Source organism: Notothenia rossii (assembly GCF_949606895.1).
Source record: "Notothenia rossii genome assembly, chromosome: 4".
NCBI classification, from domain to species: Eukaryota; Metazoa; Chordata; class Actinopteri; order Perciformes; family Nototheniidae; genus Notothenia; species Notothenia rossii.
The window spans coordinates 54,499,856-54,510,207 of record NC_136902.1 but is presented as its reverse complement, the minus strand read 5'-3'; the positions used below and the strand labels follow the sequence as shown (position 1 = coordinate 54,510,207).

General features: G+C 39.3%; 1 long non-coding RNA gene across 1 annotated transcript; it reads right to left on the bottom strand.

Annotated features, from left to right (window-relative positions):
* Positions 1 to 3,734: 3,734 nt before the first annotated feature.
* On the bottom strand, positions 3,735 to 7,039 carry LOC307038301. Its single transcript, XR_013807945.1, has 3 exons — positions 6,829 to 7,039; positions 5,682 to 5,774; positions 3,735 to 4,674 (listed from the first exon to the last, which is right to left on the bottom strand). It is a non-coding gene; the product is annotated as an uncharacterized lncRNA (long non-coding RNA).
* Between the last annotated feature and the right edge of the window lie 3,313 nt (positions 7,040 to 10,352).

Below are 10,352 nucleotides of genomic sequence, written 5' to 3'. Positions count from 1 at the left end.
ATGTCGAGCATTAACTGCAAGTCACTCAAATGCATAAACTGGAGAATAATTATGTTACAAGTTTTACAGAAAACATATCCAAGTGTAACAAACATCCAGTATTAACCTTACTGTTTTTTTACTAACAGTAACCAACTAATAATTTTCATGAAGCGCATATTTATTCCAAACTCACAATATATATATATATATATATATATATATATATATATATATATATATATATATATATGTAATAAAACATAATGCACAATGGTACACAGTATCCAAACTCTTTAGGCACTGGTCAGAGGCATTCATGTAAAGCAGATCACCAGAATCCAATACTGGTAAAAACGTTGCAGAGATCAAATGTTTCCTTGTCTGAAAGGAGAAACCTAATTTTAAAACAACATTTTCAGTGTGTGACTTGAAAGATAAGTTCTGATCAATAATAAAACCTAGATATGTGTATGTAGTGACCCTTTCAATGTCAATGTCAGTCCCTTGAACAGTACAAATGTTGGGGAGAAAAGAAGTTAACTTTTTGCGATTTGAGAATATCATGAGTTTGGAGTTGTCTGCATTTAATACTAACTTGAGTTGAGATAAATGGGATGGAATAACATCAAAGGCAGACTGGAGGAAATCAAGACTTTGCTCTATAGAAGAGGATGAACAATAAATAACAGTATCATCTGCATAAAAATGGAAAGCAGCATTTGAAAGATTATTCGAGATAATTTACATACAGTTTATGGTGAAATTATTGGTCCTAATATGGAACCTTGGCGCACACCCTTTCAAATCAAATCAAGTTTTATTTATATAGCACATTTATAAACGATTTTTGGTCGAGCCAAAGTGCTGTACAAATAATAAAAAATACCCTACAGTAAAGACATTTTACAGCTAATACAACAGCAGTTTGTTCAGAATATCAGTATGAGAAGAAAACGACACCCTTTGTCCTTAGACCCTCATATCGTACAAGGAAAAACTTCAAGAGAAAATCCACAGTTTAAAGGGAAAAGTGGGAGAAACCTCAGGGAGAGCAACAGAAGAGGGATCCCTCTCCCAGGACGGACAGACGTGCAATAGATGCCGTGTGTAAATCGAGGAGATAATACATTTGCAACATAGGTAGACCGTATGTTAGGAAATGCATGTGTCTATAATAAGAAGAAGAATCCACGAAGATTTCAACAATCCTGTGGGAGCCTTCAGGGAGGCAGCACGACGAGACCCAGGCAGGACCGCAGAGACAGGTTCAGCCACGACCCGAAGTCCACGACTTAATCCAGAACTCAGGATAGAGGATCCAGGATGCGGGACCACAGCAAGAGGATCAGCCTCGACTCAAGATCACATCAAGACACAAAAGAAGACAAATTTGGCTGGGTTAATCGGAACATGAGAATACACAGATTCAGACAGACAGAAGGAAGAACAAGCACTCCCTTTGGAGTGATTTTTTTTAAATATTGAAGTTAAATGCATCAATCTGGTGCACTTTGAGAGCAAAACGAAGAGATATATGGATACCTCTCAACATCCATATGAAACAACTGTAAACAGATTTACTTTGTCTTTATGGATTCGATTGTGGACTTGATTGTGATTGCTGCACATTATCCCTTACTTAATAAATACTTTTTTTGATAATCTATTATATAGAAAAGTATATCATATTGATATATAATATATAATTTATTGATAATATATAATATAATCAAATATAACAATCAAAACGAAATAAGTAGTATTAAGTATTAGGGCTAAGAAAATATTGTACATGTGAAATAGTTGTATGTATTGATTTAAATTGACATGCATACGCTAAGAAAAATAGTCCGTTGTTACTGTTTGAACTAACGTACCAACGGCACTGAAAATATTACATATTACCTACCATAATATAGGTAATTATAGTATACTTCTTACCTTCGATTTCTCTTGTTCTTCTCCTCATTCGTCTTTGTTTTTCTTCAAGTTTTATTGTATTTCTTCAAGTTTTTATCTTGTTGGTCGAATGCACTTAAGCGTCAGCTAAATACAATGTAATGTAATGATCAAAAACCCCTCTATACTCTAGACTGCGTGGGTAAATTACCGTACAGCCAATCACAATGCGTGACGTCATTACGTCGTGACGTCACTGGTAAGAGACGGACCCCGAACACATATGGTACCCCGAACACATCTGGTACCGAAGCCGGCAGCAACACACAACAAAGAATTTCCGAAACTAAACGAAGTGTTTTTATTTATTTATTAAAATTATAACTACAATCCGAAAAAACAGGGGAAGCCTGGCTTCCCTTGGCCTCCAGGAGAAAACGCCACTGGAGCCAACGGCATCCGGACAAATACACGAGGGAGGCCCAATACGTCACTCATCTGGAGGAAAGGACCAGGCGCGTGTAGAGCAGAGTGGAGAAGACAAGCGGGAAAACGAGGATACAGGAGAACTAGACGACCCCTACAGCACTGACCCAGGTCTTTGGGGCAACAACATGGACAAACAGGTGCTTCTCTACTGGTCGAAAATGGGTCCGGAATTGTGTCAAAACAGAGAAGCTGACCTCTCTGCCTCAGAGCGGCAGTACAAGCATCAGAAGAGATACTTCTCCAGAAGCTTCTTCAAGCGCAAGCTGGGTAACGGGGAGTATATGCTCAGGGAGTGGCTATGTTACTCACCATCCCGAGGTAGTGTCTTCTGCTTTGCATGCAAACTATTTGGCGATAAGAGAGAGACGTCATTTGGCAGCGTGGGATACTCTAATTGGAAGCACGCAAATGAACGGATAGCCGAACATGAAAGCTGTTGCATGCACAGGAAAGCCATGATATCCTTCATTAATCAGACAGCTGACCGTGGAACAGTGGATTCAGAACTAAAAAAACTGTTAAATGAGGAGTGTGAGTATTGGACACAGCTGCAGAGGGCTGTCACTGTAGTCAAGTATCTGGTAGAGCGGGGACTTGCTTTTAGGGGTGACAGCCACAGGTTTGGGGGCACCAACAATGGCAACTATTTGGGTAGCATGAAGCTGATCAGTCAGTTTGATCCTTTTTTAAAAGCCCATATTCAGAAATACGGAAATGCCGGCAGAGGAAATCCATCCTACCTCTCACTAAATGTGTGTGAGGAATTCATACAGCTGATGGGATTGCTGGATGAAGTCATCAGCAGAGTAAAACTGGCTAAGTATTTCTCTGTCAGCATAGCCGTGGGAACATGTTTCAAATGGGGGGTGCTGTGGGAATGACACCAGGGCTGGTTCTGACCAATTTGCTGCCCTATAGGCAAGATTTTAGCTGGCAATGAAAAACCTCTACAAAAGACCAATACACTACAAAAAGAGAAACATATTGACATAGTGGACAGCTTATATAAAAGGCTTCAAATGTATTTAGTATTATAACATGTTTTAATTGGGGGGTGGACTTCACATCCTCTACACTCAAAAAAATAACGCATTGGATGAACTCAATTCAATTGTGGGCAGGATTTCCATCTAATAAATATTCGTAGCCCCAACTGAAACTAAAAACATCCATTTAATAAAATTGAATTGAGTTAGTCCAACTCATTTTTATCAAATAAAGCTGAAATAAAATTATTACGTTAAGTAAATTAAATGAATTTACATTTGTCCAACTCAAACTAATATAATTAATTGGTAAATAAATAATGTAAATATATAATTATTTTTCACTTTCTCCCCCATTAAGACACTCATGAGACAAAACCTAGTTGAGATATTTTTATTGAAAATTCTCAGATAACAATTACACCTTGAGGTGGATAGCCAATCCTCACTTTACTTGTGTAAACAGTGTCAAAGTTCTCTGTCAGAGTTATTTGTCTGTCTGCATTTCTTTTTTTATAAAACATATCAATAAACAGACTGAGCAGGAGAAAAAAGCAACTCAGAAAAATAATAATAATGCCAATCATGGATGAGGAAGGTGACAGTAATCCTCAACTCAACATCAATATTTATATACACATCTCAATATTAGCTCTACTTGAAAACACAGTGCAAGATGTAAAAATATTTGTTTTAAAGAACATTTTTAAAGTGGTGCAAATAGCACTCCCGTAACAGTGCCGAAAATGGTGAAAAATGAACACCCAGCTATTCTAGATCTCCAAGTGCCACAAACAACAAAGACACTATAAAAAGGTGGATGCTTTGCACTGCTCTCCAAACAGGGAATATCATTGGGTGGTTTTGATATATAAAAGAGCGCACTGCACAAACCCTACAGTATATTTGGTAATTGAATAAGTGTAGTGTAGCCATTTGCTTTGAACCTACAATTTAAAAAAAAGATAAATATTTGTTAAGGAAACTTGACAATACACTTGTTCACCTCTTATGCAAACAGCTTGATTTTCAGCTGCTGTATTTTTGCATTCAGCTTGTGCCCATCCAAGTTCATTACGATCTTCTGTAGAAACTCAAAGGTGTACTTCAGGTTGTCCGGGAAGCTGAGATCAAGGGCATAAATTAGCCCCAAGAGCATGATGAGTCCCACAATGACGCTGCCTACGTTTTCCATGACTTTAATGCCTTCGATAACAATTCCCACGTCCTCTGGCCCCCCATCCCCGTTTCTTCGGATCGTGTAAATCCCCATGACTGTGTTGGAAATGTCCCTCTCTGCATCGTCAGCGGCGGAGGCCTGAAAACAACACAAACACGTATGTTAAGTAAAAAGCTGAACCCCACAAACAGAAAACTGTGTATGAAATATAAATAAGCATTCTTGAACCATCAACTGCAGTTTAGAGAAGCAGATTTGCTTCTGTCTGGCTCGCCTAATTGACCAATACTGCTTTAAACTGAGATAAGGACCTCCAACCTTATCAACATACAGAGCCTGAAATACAGAAATAAATAGTTGTACAAAAATGTAGAAATAAATTAAATCTAATAAAGATAGTTATCCATGTATGTCCTGTTTGCTTATCAACCTTTACTTATTTATTCATACATTTACCTATTTATTTCTATATTTATTATTTTATTCATGTATTTATTTCAGGATCTATTTATTATTTTATTTATTTACTCCTGTAATAATTTAAACATGTATTTCTGTATTTATTAATCCATTCACCTACTTATTTCTATATGTATTTCAATATTTATTTATTCGAGAATTTATTTATTTCAGCATGTATTTATTCATTTCTGTATTAATTGATACGTTTATTTATTGCCATATTTATTTATTTATGCATTTACCTACTTATTTCTACATTTATTTTTTCTTAAATGTATTTATTTCAGCATTTATTTATTATTTATCGCTGAATTAATGTATACATTTATTTATTCATTAATATCCATATTTATTTATTTATTTCCTTATTTATTCCTGTATTTATTTTTTCAATTATTTATTGATAATAATAATAATAATTTTAATTTGTATAGCACCTTTCAAGAGACCCAAGGACCTTTACAATGGGAAACAAAACAACAAAATAATAATAGTCACAAGGATACACAGGTTAGATACCTAAGTAATACACACAAGCGAGAAGTTGACATTATAGACATCTAGCCTTGGGTATGAATGGTGGTGTGCCATAGGATGTTCTCATTATAAATACATGCCATGGTATTAATAAGTTAGGGTAACACTGTTCAACGCTACATGGGAAAAATATTGTATAAACTTACCAGATACTCCTTGAAGAACGAGTCTGGATCTTCAGTTAGGTATATTACAAGGCTTCTCAGGATGCACTCCCTCCTGGTGTTGATGTTGTCACACTAAAGCAGAAACAGGGTCGACAAATCAGGACAGAATTTAGTTAATGTGGGTGCGACAGAGCGGTTGTCTGAAGACCAGAAAGGTCAAATCAGTCGAAATGTCCCTAAGCAGGACATGGTATCTGACGGGGGGGGGGCTCTGCCGCAGCACGTTAAACAGTGTGCGACCGTTATTAACATTTTCACAGAACAGGAGACACACTTACTGGAGCCCGCTGCACTGTAGGCCAACGCTGTAAATACTTCTGTATAAATTAGCTCCTGTCTCTTTAGCTTTATTACAAGTTGACGGGAGTTCTGCGTTAGCTTTAGCATTAGCTATTGTGTTGAGTGTGGAGACGATATAAGGGGACTGCGGGAGAATAACCCAAATCTAACAAATTCAAAGTGATGACTGTTTTTCTAAAGGTTTACCTCAAGTACGAGCAAAAAGTATGCAGCATTAAAACTACTCTGAGAAGTCAAATGGAATCAAATAAGTAACTTAGGCCTACCTTTCTGCACAATTGTGGGTGCCTGCTTGTGAGTGAGGTTACCCATAAAAAGACTCAGCACATATATTATCTCATTATTTAGATTAAATATTTGGCAGTAAGAAAAAGACCAGTGCCTAAACTCAACTGAACTCCTACAGTCCTCCTCTGCCTGCCTGCACTAAGGCCAGAAGAGATGGAGAGACCTGAGCATTATGATAGAAAATGGCGGCGCTTACCTCATGCACTTTAATTACTCTTTGCATTTTTTTGGTTGGATATAAACTCAATTTTGGTGTACTGTGTTCAATGAAAATAACATTAAATCTAATATAATACAATCCACTGATCTCCATTATCCAGCAGGTATTCAATGCTACCCACATGTAGCAAGCTAGCTTCTAGCTACCAGTTATCTGGCTAGCCATTGCTAGCTTGCCGTTTACAACTAAAAACGGAGCAAAATATAACACGGTGGTTTCAAATATTCTTGTCGATATTACTGTATGAAAAGGCATTACTTGGAAACAGGGTACGTTCTAAACTACTAGAGACTACTAAAAAACTACTAAAATACTTACCAAAGAATAGACTTTCCCCAGTCAGTTTCCACAGTCAGTGTCAGAGAAAAGGAGGCAAAAGACAGAACGGATGTGCGCATGCGCAAAGGGGATGTGCAAAGGGGCGGTCCCCAGATGAAAACAATTCATTTTGAGTTGATCTGTCCTAAATACATTTAATAAGTGAATTGATTAAACTAATTTGTGTTACACTAATGAACTATACTTAGGTTTATTTCTTAATTAAAAATATTTAATAAAGCGAACATTTGTATATTGTGTCAAGTCTAAAAAGGGCTTGAATCGTTTTTATGAGTGTAGGGGGGTCCGGGGGTGCCCCCCCCTGGGAAGATTTTTTTAACATTTTAAAGTAAAATGCTTCAATCTGGTGCACTTTGAGCGCCCAATTACTAGAGACTGATCTAGGGGGTACAACTCTAAACACCCATATGAAAAAGATCGGTTTGCATTTTATTCATCAAATATGTGAACATTTCCAATAACCTACCATAGCCAATAATAAATAAATGTAACTTATTTTATTTGTGTTGTTCATTCATATCTTATTTGACCAGTTAACATTTATTTATTTATTTATGCATATTTTTAAATCTCTCCAGTTTTAAACGATATTTTTGGTTTACTGTCCTATAGTATACATTGGAATGATTTCAAACCTGTTTTTATTTGTCATAATAATTATAAAGGAGTGCCTTGGAAATATATGTATACATAAATTGTGATCAAAACGTTTGAGACTCACTGAGATAACTTAGACTAAAGTGAACTATCTAAACACTCAGTCGTTTACCTCACTGAGCCTCTCAGTCTGACAGGACAGAACTCTCCCTCCATATTATTGTAGAAACGGCTTCTTATATCCGTTGGCGCAGCAGAAGCTAACAACAATCCCCGCCGGTACCCCCGCGGTATCCCCGCGGTATCCCCACGGTATCCCCTCTCTCTATCTCTCTCACTTTGGCTGTGAGCTGCGGGCGCCTGATAAGCCAACATCCCCCACTTTCATCACTACAGCGCCCATCGTACAGGGCAAATGGAAAATGTAACCGGGGTGAAAAGGGTGTTATCTTTACTTAATTATGAATGTTGTTACATCAAGGCTGAAAATTCGTTTTTTTAAAAATTATATTTGTATTATATCTTGTGGAAGTGCAGATCCCCTGTCCTCCACCAGGGGGTGCTGCAGCACCCTCAGCACCCCTACTTCCCACGGCCCTGTCTGTCAGTGTGGACTCCACGCCAGATATCACACATGTGGACCAGCTGACATTCATCCTGCGGTACGTATCACCAGAGGGCTGTATTGAGCTCCTGCGGTCACGTGACTTTTGGTTATCAGCCACCATTTTGGCAGTAAACATGACGACCGGCGCCAGCGTTTTCCTACCGTGCGAGTATACATCTCATTTTAATTCAAGTGAAATTCGGCTTTATAGTACAAAATTAGAAAGATTAAATATAAGCGACCCATATAATGCACCCGGTGTGCTTTTCAAGAGCATAACCTCCTGCTCTGAAGACGATGTACCCGACTTGCGCTACGCGGACATCCACAGCTATCTTGTAAGCTTTCCATCAGTGTACTCAGGAGACTCCCTCAGAGCTTACAAAAGCTTGGAGGCTTACAAATGGTGTCAGTCCGGCTTCGTAAACAACATTCAACTGTGGAGTCTTACATCCAAAAACTTCGGCATCACCACTGCAAGGGTAAGTATTAAATTATTCCAGTTTGATAGGCAGTGTCACGTTAGCATTGTTTGTTTATTAGCTTGTCTAGCTACGGCAGTGTCACGTTAGCATGTTTGTTTATTAGCTTGGATAGCTACTGCAGTGCGTCTGAAACTAGTTTGTATTTTTGCTTTTTGAAAACTTTTTGTAGCATTGTACTGTATTCCTTCACCCACCTGATATGAAGTGATCACTGCATAAGCGAAAGCAAACGGCCGGGGGGTCCCATCTTTCAGTCTTGTTCAGACGGCTCCTGGCTCTTTTAATCGCTGCGATCCACTTTTCCCTCCTCTCCGCGTCTTTTGGAATGCGATAATAAGATACACCTTTCTTCTTCCCACGCCTATTTGTGCAACCTGGTGCACAGCAGTTATCCACCATCCTCGACAGTCTGCCAGTGCCTGCCAATGAATTTACTGACGCGATTACTGCCAAAATGGCTGCCCCCTTCGTTTCTCGTCACGTGACCAGCATATGTGACATCATCCGCAGGAGCTCTATAGAGGAGCGTTTTGTCCAATTCCTCCCAATTTCCAGCCACACCGGAGAAGCGCAGAATTCACTAATTGGTGTTTTAGGAGACATGGGCATTGACATCAATAACTGTAGAGGACAGTGTTATGACAATGCTAGCAATATGTCAGGCGCATACAAAGGCGTGCAGGCCCGCATCAAACAGATTAACCCACTGGCAGAGTGGGTTCCCTGCGCAGCGCACACCTTAAATCTGGTGGGGATTAACAGCGTTAACTGTTGTGGAGAGACTGAACAGTTTTTCAGTTTTGTGCAAGCGTTGTTTAACTTTTCATCAAAGAGCACTTCACGGTGGCAGAGGATCAAGGCGGGTTTGCAGCCTAATGAAAATCACAGAATTTAAACTTTAAAAACGCTTTCCGATACAAGATGGTCTGCGCATGATGTTGCAACCAAAGCCCTGTGTCTGAATTACGCCTGTATCCAGCACTCTCGGCTCAACATTGTGGATGATGAGCACCATAATCTGAGCACAAGAGAGGAGGTCAAGGTATTGCATAAAAATATGAATAAACTGGGAATGTGGAATGCCATTCTCCAACGTTTCCAGGGCGTGAGCGCTGCACTACTGGCAGTGGAATTGGACCTCTGCAATGCTGTGGATCTAGTCAGGTCATTACGTGAATATGTAGCAGGCCTAGGGGATCAGTTTGACAACTTTGAGATAGCAGCAAAGAACATGTCCCCCACCGTGTCCGATGAGTACAGAGCAGACACTCAACGAAAGAGAAAAAGAAAGAGCCAGGCTGATGATTCATCTGAGCCTGAGTGCGAGCTGTCAGGCCGCAGTCGCTTCCGTACATCAGTCTTTATCCGTGTGATTGACCGGCTAGTGTCAGAACTGGACCAAAGATACCAGTCATATACTGGTATAGTTATACGTGTTTGAAAACTTCGGGTTTTTAAACAGATTTCACTCGATTTCCCCCCAAGACCTGCGCTCGGCAGTGCGGAGCCTGCAGCAAAAATACTCCAGTGACTTGGAAGAGGAATTTGTGGAGGAAGCTGTACACTTCAGGGAGTTGGTACAAAATGGGAAATTGAGCAGCACGTCTGCAGTGGAGTTACAGAAAATGTTAAGAAGGAGAAAACTCCATACAGGGTTTCCCAACACAGACATAGTTCTACGGCTCTTCCTAACTTTGCCAGTGACCAACGTGAGCGGAGAGCGTTCATTCTCAAAACTGGCCTTGGTGAAAAACAGACTGCGCTCAAGAATGCAGCAAGACAGAGTCAGTAACCTCACACTGATGTCAATTGAG